At 39.6% G+C, this 13,105-nt stretch overlaps 1 long non-coding RNA gene across 1 annotated transcript; it reads left to right on the top strand.

The window, feature by feature from the left end:
• Positions 1-6,993: 6,993 nt before the first annotated feature.
• Positions 6,994-8,198, top strand: LOC110935074. Its single transcript, XR_002588844.1, has 3 exons — positions 6,994-7,143; positions 7,684-7,737; positions 8,040-8,198. It is a non-coding gene; the product is annotated as an uncharacterized LOC110935074 (long non-coding RNA).
• Positions 8,199-13,105: the final 4,907 nt, after the last annotated feature.

Here is a 13,105-nt window from a genome sequence, read left to right as displayed (position 1 = left end):
TGAATTTTGGTTATAATGGATGAAATTTATAAGTCTCATTTTCCTTTTGTCAAATTCTCATTTGCATGATGACAAAAGTTGTGAAAAAGTAAGGTATCATCTAGTTTCATCTTAGTAATGTTTCTATCCAGATATTTAGAACAAATAAGAGGAGAGTTTAAGATAACTGTGACTTTATGTTGACTATGCAAACCTCACAACCTTCATAACATTGCTTAATCATGATACTATATTCTGATTAATCTTCAGAGTATATAAGGTATCGAAAGGCGTTGTTAGAAGACTGCTTATTATGGTTCTTATAGCCTTAACAATTAATTTTGTCACTAACTCTCATGTTAGTTATTTGTTGACTTCTGGTAAGGAAACGTTTAAAACTAGAGTCAACTAATCATGTGTTAATAGGAATATTAAAGAATTATCAGACTTAAATATCATTAGTAAGTTACTATCTAATTAATTTATCCAACTGTTCTTTAGAATAATGGATAGTCTCGTTGCTTATGCCTAGTCTAATGACATAATTATGCAGTGAGATTTTCCCTTGAAGAACCTTAACGTTGGGATTAGCACTTGTAATTTGTCTATGGACCTTATAACAATCCTCTCTTAAGGTTTTAGTGGTTGTAAGGTGAATAACATCTTATTTTCCAGTTTCAAACATTTATTTCTATGTACATATGTTGCTTATCAACACACTCGTTATACTTTGGTATTTTTGAGTGTTATAGTTGATTTATAAGGCGTCAAATTGTACAAGTGAAAATCTTAGTATGTAATGTACTGGAAAAATATATTTATTTCCATGTGTAAGCCCTTAACTTTATGGGTCATGGTATTGTACATTGTTATGTATTCACATATACCACTTAGCTTTATAATTTATAATTTTAAATGAAGGCATGCATCTTAGGAGTTCTAGTGATTATTCCACAATTATAGATTAGTCTTAGGAAAGACCTAATCTGGAATAACCTTTTAGTGACAACACTTATGTTACAGAGTTCTTGATTATCATAAGAGACATCATGTTTGATTTGTCCTATTCATCATGCTCTACTTTTCTTCTGTAGTGCTTTATCAGAAGAGAGCAATAGGATCATCGTGTCTTAAGAGATAATCAAGGATTTAATTTAAGAGCTAATTCTTATAGAAACTTTAAGCAAAACATATTAGATTTAGGAATTAGAGTGGATGAGATATAGATTTATAGAAGAAAATTATAGTGAGTAAAATTATGGGTACTAAGAATAAGGCAGGCAAAATGATCACAAAAATTAATTGAGGATCGTTAATATAAGGATCATTGTGTGAAGAGGTTGTGATATGTCTATTACTAACATCAAAATAATAGACTACTTAAAGTTCTACTTAAACGAAGACAAAACAGCTTTGGCCAGAAGTGTAATCATTTAAGCATGTGTGCAAAGTGGTTGTAACAAATCAGCTTTGGCCAGAAATTGAGACAATCACTTTAGTTATGCACTTGTTAAGTATGCCATCTATGAAGGAATTAAATCAGCTTTGGCCAGATATTAAGACATTCATGTTTATGATGCACACTTAACATAGCTTTCGTAATACTTGAACGATAAGTAGATGCATCAAATCAGCTTTGGCCAGAAGTGATACATCAGAAGCTCATTCAAGTTAAGCCATTTTGGTTTTGTAAAACATTATTTGATCCTCATTAATTAAGTAAGTAATTACCAAAACCAATCATTTAATAGCAAACCACCTGTTAGCGCGAATCGAGTGAGATCTCGAGTCAAGTTATGAGGTCTCGAGTGAGATCTCGAGTCAAGTCTCGACTAAGCTTATAACATTATGAGGTCTCGACTCATTAATGGTCTCGAGTCGTAATCATGGTCTCGACTATTGTGTTTTATGAGATCTCGAGTCGCAACCATGGTCTCGAGTGATTAAGATTGAAGCCCTTGGTCGAAACCTTAGTGGTCTCGAGTCGAGACCCTGTGGTCTCGAGTCAAAATCGTTGTCTCGAGTTGTGAAGATTTGAGAACACTTATGATATCGAGTAGAGACCTTATGGTCTCGAGTCGTTAAACAAATGATCTCGAAACTCCTGTTAACAGCTGTTAATGTGATAAGTTTGAAATTCGAATTTTAAGGGATTTGGTATATATTATTTCCTGTTTTAAAAGATATTTTATATTTATCCAATAATTTCGAAAATTATATCTAATAACATTAACAGATTTTTCGAAATCTTAAGGGATAAAAATTAATCAAATACAGGAAAAACACCTTCTAATCCTTAATTCATTCCAAAATAAGGGAATTTATTTGAATTTCACTAAGAACATGAAGAACCCTAATAAATAAAATAATAATTCTGGAACCCGAAACCTGAATTTTTAAGAGTTTTATACATGAAGGGGTAAGGTCACAAAAACTCCATAAAAGGCGCTGAGAACCATACCAAAACCTTACTGATCAAACCTTATACCTTGCGCGGCCGCACACTGGTCTTACAAACAGAGATCTAAAGAACAGTCAAACTGTCAACACTTGCGCGCCCAAAGGAAATCATAAACCTTTGCGCTTTCTCTCATAAACAAAGGATGAAAATCCTGAGATAAATACTCCCGCCTTTATATCTAGACTTGGATATTATTTACCCAGGCTTGGGAATTATTTATCTACCTGTCTCCACACGATAAGGTGTCACACCAGATTACAACAGTAATCTTCTAGAAGGAATACAGTCGTGCATCACCAAGACGGTAACAACCGACTGGACACGTGTCACCATCTCATGCATCCCTGAAATCACAACGGAAGCATGTAAAAGGAGAGTAATTCCCACTTGATCACTTTACACGTGGCAGATCCCCAGCCTTTGATCTAAGTCACAATCCGTGTGCCCTCACGTCAGATCGGAAAGCTTAACGGAAGGAAATGTAACCGCCTACGGGGTTAGCATCTTCCGTTAACTTTTCACTAACAGGTTTTCCCGCCCAAATGACTTCCGGCTATAAATAAGAGATGAAACCCAGGTATGAAACAAGTTACTCACACTTACTAAATACATCTTCTTCTTCACTACCAATACTTATTCTCACACCGGAGTCGGGTCAAGGAGAGAACCCCCTTCTCCCCTTGACGAGGCTAACGATGTTCTTTTTTGCAGAGTTATCGGAGAAGAAGGTCAATCGGACCTGAATCAGTCGAGTGGAAGCTAACCTTTTATGTTGATTCAAACCCCCTAGATATCTCGGTTCCGACCATATATCTAGTGTTTCTTCATTGGCGCCCACCGATTCCTCTGTTTTTTCAGTTTTCATCTCGATTCGATTCAGTTCCTTTTATCCTCCATTATGGCAGAAAATTCATCTTCCCATCGACAAACCGGTCTTCGATCGAACGTCGGAAACAATGTTCAAATAGAAGGAATTCCAGAGGATGCCTCGGATGACAACGAAGTTCAGTCTAACCGGGCAAACGATCCTCCAGAAACGTTACTAGTAAACCCTGCTCAATCAATTTTGCCACCAGGAGAAACTCCAATATTCTGGTACGTCAGGTCTCAAGGGGCACTAAATGCAGTATACACACAACTGTGTGCTCAGACTGTTCCCTTAACTCAGTCACGAAGACCAGGATCTCGGGTAAATGCTTCCCAACGGGAAAATTCAGCTTACGGGGGTACAGAAGTTTACGTCAGATCCACATCACAACATGAATACACTCAGAGAGAAAATCATGGTAGATCACATCCTCACCAAAGACGATCGGTCCATGACAGGTTAGGTTCCCAACAAGACACCTATACTGACGAAACTGATCCAACATATCGATTAAGTGTGAATACCAGTGTGTTCAACCGATTGCAGCCAAACTATAATAAAAGCAGGCCTCGAGTGGTTTATAACCCCGAGGCAGAACACAACTATGATTTGATTTACCGCCCTGCGGAAGCAGCGGAAAATTCAAAGTTCATCATGGAAATAGCTTTGGCTCCACTGGAGAAAGCCAAATTACCATCCAATGTGAGAAAATTTAATGGGCTGACAGACCCCGATGATCACCTAAGAGTATTTACCAGCACAGGTCTGGTTGGGGGTTGGACCCTCCCACTATGGTGTCATCTGTTCGTTCAGACCCTGACCGGACCAGCGCGAATTTGGTTTGATAACCTACCAATCGGACAGATTGAATCCTGGAAGGATCTGCGTGAAAAGTTTTTGACACACTTTAGCCAGCAACGACGTTCCATTCGCGATACATCTGACGTCATGAACATTTGGCGTCGCGATGATGAGAGTCTGGAGGATTTCATCACCAGATACAATAAAGAAGTATTAGAGATTGGCGGAGTTCATGAGCAACTAATCCGCGCACAATTTAAATATGCGGTTAGATGTGACGACATGATTATGGTCTTATCTGGAACAGAAGGCCTTCCCAAAAGCTGGGAGAAGATAATGGCGGCAGCCAAGGTTTACGCACAAACGGAGAAGAACCTTACTACAAATAGGCCACCGCCACCACATAACAGGCCTACAGACTTAAGCTCAACCAGCGAAAGAAGGTCAAAGAAGTCATGGCGTGAATCTGGAACAGGAAGTCGTTCATCTGAAGATGCCCGCACAACAATCAACAAACTCACCGCGCAGAGGGAAAACAAACATGAAAATAGGGAGAGGCAATGGACTCCCCTAACAAAAACCCCGACGGAGGTCTTAAGTACTGAAGACTATCAATTCAAACCTCCGATCCCAATGAAAAGCAAGCGTGGGCAAGACCCGGCACAATACTGCGAATATCACAAAGATAACGGGCATACCACTAACAATTGCATCTCTCTACGCACAGAAATAGAGAAAGCCCTCAAGAGCGGCGAACTCACACATTTACTCCAAAATGTGCGCAAAGAGATTAAGCAGATAACCCGAGGTGATGAAGGCCCAAGCAAACGGGCGAAAACCTAAGAAATAACTCTATGAGTTTCCTGCGGAAAGACATGATTCATCAAGCAGAGCGGGAATACTAGAGAGTAAGTTAAGTTCCATATAATTATTTTAAGCAGAACTTTGTAAAGCCTCTGTGCTCTATCCGTAAATAAAATTACAAAGTTTTTATTATTTCTATGTTTACAAAGTGCATGCAGTTTCTTTTAGTAAGTGCAAAAACATTATGGTAAGTCCTAAACAAGCTTCATGAACGGTCAGTGATAACATCACAAACAGCCACAGGTTCAAACATAAGCTTTATACCAACTTCATTCGCCTTACTTAACAAAAGCAATCGTACTCACGCAAGATATTGTAAACAAACAAATAAAAACATCATCCAATTTTTAGCGTATGAATACGCCCTAAACAAAGAAAAATAAAAGGAGCTTCAAACACGGCAGTGTTTAAGTTACTTGCGCAGCAGCGCATCGGCAGAAATAAGGATTTTGCGTCCCAAATATTACAAGAAAATTGTTCAAAACATTTTTCAACCTATGACAAATCTTCACCCTCATCCGGGAAGATTTCTCTTAGTTGCGCTACATGATCATCAGATTGCAGCGCAACATTTATCAAATCCATAACCGGCAGTTGTAAGTTGTCGAACTCTGTCTTCAAGGCAGCAAGCGCGACATTAGTATCCACACCAAAGGTTGCAGACTTACTATCATCTCACTCAACCTTTAAAGCGTTGTTCACATGATGAGAACATTCAACATATCCTTGCGCATACCCATCTCTTCACGCAGCAACCACCAAACGAGCAACGGTTTTATCTAATTCTTCAGAGTTCAACACAGATTCAGCAACCTGTAAAGAGAGGAAAAGATGAATGAACAAAAAAAAGCGCGCGTTAACAAGTTTTACAACAAAAAGGAGAAAAGAAACTTACGCAAGCAATACCGCGATCCTTTAACCAAGCCATATCGCTCTTCAAAGGTTCAAGCTCGCTTTCCGCTGTAACTCGCGCCATTTCTGAATTCTCCAACTTCTCTTTAGCTTCAGATAAATGGCGGGAAGTTTCAGTATTCTTGGAATGCGCAAGCTCCAGATCCATTCTAAGTTGTTCCTGATCAGCAACCAAAACAGTAAGTTCTTCTAACTCTTTATCCCTAAGGGCAAGAGTGGCTAAAGCTTGTACCTCTTGTTGTTCGCTGCGCTCCCTATGAGAACGCGCCTCCGCTAGCGCAGCTTCTACCTCAGCTTTCTCCTTCTTCAACCTGTCTACCTCCGCATCCTGATTCTTCATCTTTTCAACCTCAGCTTTAAGATTATTAATGATGTCGCGAAGGTTCGACTTCTCAGCATTATCTTTTTCGCAAATTCTTCTCCAGTTTTTGCATTCCCCAGAAAGGAGAGCAGCTTCAGCTTCCGCCTTTCTTTTCCAACCAGCTACAGACCATTCTTCAGTCTTGCGCTCAGCTTCAAACTTGGCTTAATCAGCTTCCAATTTAGCCTTCAACTAAGCCAAGCGTTTTTCATCCTTGGCGAATTTCTTTTGAGATGCCATAAAGGATTCTGGTCCTTATGCATTCTATACCACTCACGCATTATGCGATGAGTAATAGACACGTGAGAGGCAGTCTATTCAAAATACGATTGGTAGGTCTGTTCATAAGACGGGCTTTCTTGGAACTTGATTTCTCCAGGCGGAAGCATTCCCTGCATCCAGTCCTGGCACACACGCCAATTCGAGAAGGTGTCACCCTTCTTTAAATTCCAAACAGGAGTGTGAGGATCAGAGGCATCTTTCTCCGCATAAGACCGGTAGTAATAATCTCCTAGAGTCTCTTCCGGACGAATTGGAGATTGTTTACTGTAACACCCCAAAATGCGCAATTTATTTATGCTATCTTAAATGTCTAATATTGTAATATTAACTAAGTTAAAAGAATGTGGTAATAGTTCAACAAGAATGAAAATTTATGTGTTAATTGTCAACCATTAGAATTAGAGGGGCTAAACTTGTATAAAGTAATGAAAGTTTGCAATTAAATAAAATCAAACACAAAACACACCTCCTGGTGTGTTCTGTGGATCGACCAAAGAAGGGAACCAAGGAGAAAAACCCTAAGTTCTACAAATCTGCAAGATTGAAAGGGAAATCAAGACCAAATAACATGCATGAACTCGATTCTCTAGCAATCTAAGCTTGTCCTACAAAGAGGTAAGTCGAAATTCTGAAATTGATGAATTATAGAATGAGGGTTTCGACCCAATCATGAATGCATGCAGAAATTTGTGTGTTTAAGAGTTAGGAAAATACAATAGAACAAGAATTATGTTTGATTCTAGATAGTTGGGTGATTTTTAGCAAAAACCCACTTGAACTAGGGTGATGATGAAGAACATGAATGAAATTACATGCTAATTATTGTAATAGTAAGTATGAGAGTTATTATTGATAGATTAGTAATAGTTAGAAACTGATTTGGAATGATTATTGTGGGAAATTTGATTGTTTTAATGATCTAAGAATGAACTAGTAGAATCATGCTTTGAACACTTGTACCCTATGCTTTATTCATGTTATGCACACCAAGTGTTTGACAAAATGCCACAATAAAGATGTTAGTCTTGTATGTCATAAACCTTATGTGAATTGAATGTGTTTAAGAAGTATGAGCCAAATTGTGTATAGTTTTATCAATTGATGTGTGTAATTGAGTATGAAACATAAATTAAAAGAATGAATGGTTATATGTAGGTGTTAAGGAAGAAAGTTCGATTCAAGTGAAGCAACAAGGGAATCAAGACCGAGGTACGCTACTTGTACCATTTTAGCTTTCGTTATAGATATGTGTTGATCAAATAATGTATTAATTCGAATCAAATAGGGAGAAAATGTTTGTTTGGACCCTTCTTAGGAATGGGTCGAATAATGCTATTGTAAATCTAGAAGGAATGGTAAGAAGTTCCGTTGGAATATATTACCGTGCAAGAATGAAAGAATGAAGTAAAGCGTAAGTTGTAAATGTCACATTGGTTACAATCCGTAAGTTGATTCTTGAGTTAGAGAAAGTAATTTTGTTCTAATGAGTTTTTGATGTTGTGGTCATGTAGGTAAATCTCATGTCTAGCTATCAAGCTCCGCCCCGGTTCGAACACACCTCAAGCCCGTCAAGCGTTCCGCATTTTGCAAAAGTCAATGTTAAACATTTTGTTAATATGTTTTCGTCTAGTAGTTAAACCTAGTTTTATTATGATTGTCTTTTGAAGAACTTGCCGTAAGTACGTACATAAACTTGATGGTTTGCAAGTAAAATATGATATGTTTTGACGTGTATATTGTGCCTTTCAAATGATTTTGGATTATGTAAAACAGGGGACCGCTCGTTTTTTTTTTCAAACGGGTCATGCCCAAATTTTGTTAGAAAAGTATGTTGTGATTTAATAAATTCAAAGGAAAAATTATGGATGTTACAAGTTGGTATCAGAGCGTAGGTTTGAGGGATTCAAGCATTAAATGCTTGAACTCAAACCGGAAGCTCATGTGAAGCGTGTGTTCGATCCGCGGCGCGAAGCAAGTAAGTACCTTTAAGGTTGATTTTGCATTATGAATGAGTTAGCTAAGGAATGATAGGAAAAATCATTATGGGGTGATGTGTAAAAGTTTGGGATGAAACGGATTGTTTCGGGTTAAAATGGGTTGGAAAGATGGCTGCAAAATAGGAAATTTATCATAGTATGCTGGGCGTCACCGTAAGCTACGGTGGCTACCGTAGCTTACGGTAGACATTGGGACGAAATTCCTCTGCCGTAAGGCAGTAGCTTTACACCGTAAGAGAAATAATGCCACCGTAAATTACGGTGACACCGTAATTTACGGTGGAGACTGTTTTCAGCCTATATCAATTGCGATGATTTGTTTAATGTTTTCTATCATACGTGAAGTATTGTGAGCGTTATAAGAAGACTCTAAAGAATGATAATATGCATGAACGTTAACTTTCAAAGGAAGTTATGTACTATTAGAATGATTATATGATGGAAAGGATGATTGAATGCTTGAAATAAAGAATGATGTTTATGTGTAGATGGCGGATACGAATGACAATGAAGTGACACAACCGGAGCAACTGAAAACTATGATCTCGGAAGAGGTCGGAAGGGCAATACAAGCAAGCGTCCCTCATTTAGCCCAAGAAGTGGAAGGTCATGTACTGGAAGTGGTGGAAACGATGATGGCAAGCAAGATAGATGAGTTGAAGGGAATGATTGTAGAAATGCAAGGAAAGAAAGGGGCTCGCAAATGTACTTATAAGGAATTCATGGCATGCAACCCATTACCCTTCAAGGGAGAAATTGATCCTATAGCATGTCAAAGATGGATTGCAAGTACAGAGGCGGTGTTTGTGAGAAGTCATTGTGAAAAAGAGGATCAAGTAATGTTTGCCACCGGGTTGTTACAATTCCAAGCTAAAGACTGGTGGGATGCCTATAGTAAAGAGATTGGGGAAGACAAGGTTCAAGCTTTAACGTGGCAAGAATTCAAGGAACCTTTCCAAAAATACCACAGCCCGCAGTCTGCCATTGACAGAATCCAAGAAGATTTCTTACATCTTCGTCAGAAAGATGAAACCATTGATGAAATCACCAACATCTTTCTCGATAAGCTGAAATTCTGTAAAGACATAGCGGGGACGGAAAGAATGAAGATAAACCGCTATTATGGTGTATTGAAGGCTGAGTATCGGGAATTCATCATTCCTGCTAAATGTGAAACCTTGAATGAACTCATCAATTTGGCCCGAGACAGGGAGATTGAATTAAGAAGGCAGGCAGAAAGAGGCGAAAAGAGAGTATATGAGAATGTTTCCAGCTCGAGCCCTTCAAAGAAACCAAAATTTCAAGATCAAAACAAGAAAGATAAGACAAAGGGTAGTATTCCGAAATGCAAAACGTGCGGAAAGTTAGACACAGGGGAGTGTTTGAAAGGGAAGAAGGGCTGTTACAATTGTGGTCAAGAGGGACACCCATACTATAGGTGTCCAAATCCTTCCAGAACGTGTTACAACTGTTTCCAACCGGGTCATATTAAGGCTGAGTGTCCCAAGCTTCAACAGAAAACTGATAAGGAAGCAAGAAAGGAGGAAGCCCCAAGAGCTAAGGGGAGGATGTTTCAGATCACAACCGAAGAAGCGAAGGACCACCCGAATGTTGTATCAGGTATATTCTCATTGAACTCGATGCCTACGTACGTGTTATTTGATACTGGAGCCAGTAGATCGTTTGTATCCAGTGAACTAGTGTCACACCCCTCTTTTAGAATCGAAAGAATGCATGTACCATTAGAAGTAGAGATAACCGATAGTAAGAGTTATTTGTTGCACGAAGTTTGTAGAAATTGTGAAATAATCATTGAAGACGAGAAGTTTGCCATTGACCTTATTCCCATGATATTGGGGGAATTTAAGGTTATAGTTGGCATGGATTGGCTAGCTAAACATCAGGCCGAAATTCAATGTGAGAAGAAGGTGATTCATGTGTTAACATCGGGAGGAAAACGAGTAAGCATACAAGGGAAAAGGAATATCAATTTGAAGCTTTGTTCTATAGTCCAAGTATACAAGTACGTACGAAATGGAAGCAAGGCATTTCTAACTTATGTGGTGGATACTAAGCAGAATACCTCTAAGATAGAAGAGGTTGAAGTCGTGAACGAGTTTCTCGATGTTTTTCTGGAAGATTTGCCGGGGCTTCCGCCGGAACGTGAAGTAGATTTTAAGATTGAATTGTATCCCGATGCCAAACCGGTAGCCAAGGCTCCTTATAGGTTGGCCCCAACTGAAATGCGGAAGTTAATGGTACAAATACAAGAATTGCTTGACAAGGGATTTATACGCCCGAGTGTGTCGCCATGGGGAGCGCCTGTACTTTTTGTCAAAAAGAAAGATGGTTCGATGCGCATGTGCATCGATTACCGCGAGTTGAACAAGCTGACTGTGAAAAACCGATACCCATTGCCCCGAATCGATGATCTCTTCGATCAGTTACAAGGGGCAAGTTGGTTTTCAAAAATAGATTTGCGGTCCGGGTACCATCAGTTAAGAGTGCGAGATGAGGATGTGGCGAAAACGGCTTTTAGAACACGATACGGGCATTACGAGTTCTTAGTAATGTCCTTTGGATTAACGAACGCGCCTGCCGTGTTCATGGATCTTATGAATCGAGTTTGTCGGCCCATGTTAGACAGATTCGTTATAGTTTTTATCGATGACATCCTGGTTTATTCCCGAAGTAAAGCCGATCATGCATGCCATTTACGTGAGGTTCTTGAAGTACTTCGCAAGGAGAAATTGTACGCGAAATTCTCCAAGTGTGCTTTTTGGCTTAGAGAGGTACAATTTCTCGGTCATGTGATTAATGCGGATGGTATCTTAGTAGACCCGTCAAAGGTGGAAGCCGTTATGAAATGGGTACCTCCCAAGAACCCAAGTGAAGTAAGGAGCTTTTTGGGTTTAGCAGGCTATTATAGGATGTTTATCCAAGACTTTTCTAAATTGGCCTTGCCGTTGACCAAGTTAACCAAGAAGGATGAGAAGTTTTCATGGGGTGCAGATCAAGAGAGGGCGTTTCAAACCTTGAAAGAAAAGCTGTCGAGTTCCCCGGTACTAACCTTACCTGATGGAACAGAAGACTTGGTGGTGTTTACGGATGCGTCACACCAAGGGTTGGGATGTGTTTTGATGCAAAAGGATAGAGTCATTGCCTATGCTTCTAGGCAATTGAAGACACACGAAAGTAATTATCCAACCCATGATTTGGAGTTAGCTGCAGTAGTGTTTGCTTTGAAGATATGGAGGCACTATCTTTACGGTACGAAAAGTGTTATTTATTCTGACCACAAAAGCCTTAAATACTTTTTCGAGCAAAGGGAATTAAATATGAGGCAACGAAGGTGGTTAGAACTTCTTAAAGATTATGATTGTGAGATCCTTTATCATCCGGGTAAAGCTAACGTGGTAGCCGATGCCCTGAGCCGAAAGGATTACCCGCCTCCAATTCAAGTAAAGTCCATGAAGATGGTAATTACACCTCGATTTCTCGAAATGGTTAAAGAAGCCCAAATCAAGTCACTAAGCGGAATGGATTCTAAAAAGGAAAGAACAAAGGGGTTTGTGGATAAATTCGAAGAAAGATCCGATGGAATTAAAACCATGTATGGTCGTATTTGGATACCTCGGTTTAGCGAAGCAAAGGGTGCATTACTCGAAGAAGCTCACAAATCCCGATTTTCGGTTCATCCAGGAGCTACAAAAATGTATTTAGACTTGAAGAAAGGTTATTGGTGGCCCGGTATGAAGCGTGATATCGTCAAGTATGTTGCAAAATGTTTGACATGTCTGCAGGTAAAGGCAGAACATCAGAAACCATATGGGAAGTTGCAACCGTTAGAGATTCCGGTATGGAAATGGGAAGAATTGACGATGGACCTAGTGACCAAGCTTCCTAAGACAAGGAAAGGTCACGATGCTATATGGGTGATCGTAGACCGCCTCACCAAGAGCGCGCACTTCTTACCCATTCGGGAAGCTTTCTCTTCCGAAAAGATGGCGGAGATCTATGTTAACGAGATAATATCACGACACGGAGTTCCTGTATCTATTGTGTCGGATCGAGATACCCGATTCACTTCTCGATATTGGCAAGGTTTTCATGAAAGTATGGGTACAAAATTACATTTCAGTACCGCCTACCACCCCCAAACGGATGGTCAGTCCGAGCGAACCATTCAAACACTTATCGACATGCTGCGAGCATGTGTGATAGACTTCGGGGGAAGCTGGGATGACCACTTGCCGTTGGTGGAATTTTCATACAACAATAGCTACCACAACGGCATTCGAATGGCACCGTATGAATTGTTGTATGGAAGGAAGTGTAGAACTCCAATTTGTTGGGGAGAGATGGGGCAGAGAGAAATTGCACCCAATGAGGTAGTGGCTAAAACTAATGAAAAGATCGATCTTGTGCGAGTCCGTTTAAAAGCGGCTCAAGATCGACAAAAGGCCTATGCAGATCAAAGGAGGCGACCCATCGAATTTCAAGTAGGTGATTATGTGTTATTAAAGGTTTCCCCATGGAAAGGTATAATCCGTTTCCGTAAGCGAGGAAAGCTAGGTCCC

This window comes from Helianthus annuus, chromosome 4 (genome assembly GCF_002127325.2).
Source record: "Helianthus annuus cultivar XRQ/B chromosome 4, HanXRQr2.0-SUNRISE, whole genome shotgun sequence".
NCBI classification, from domain to species: domain Eukaryota; kingdom Viridiplantae; phylum Streptophyta; class Magnoliopsida; order Asterales; family Asteraceae; genus Helianthus; species Helianthus annuus.
The sequence above is the reverse complement of the archived record's forward strand: the minus strand, read 5'-3'. Positions and strand labels throughout refer to the sequence as shown.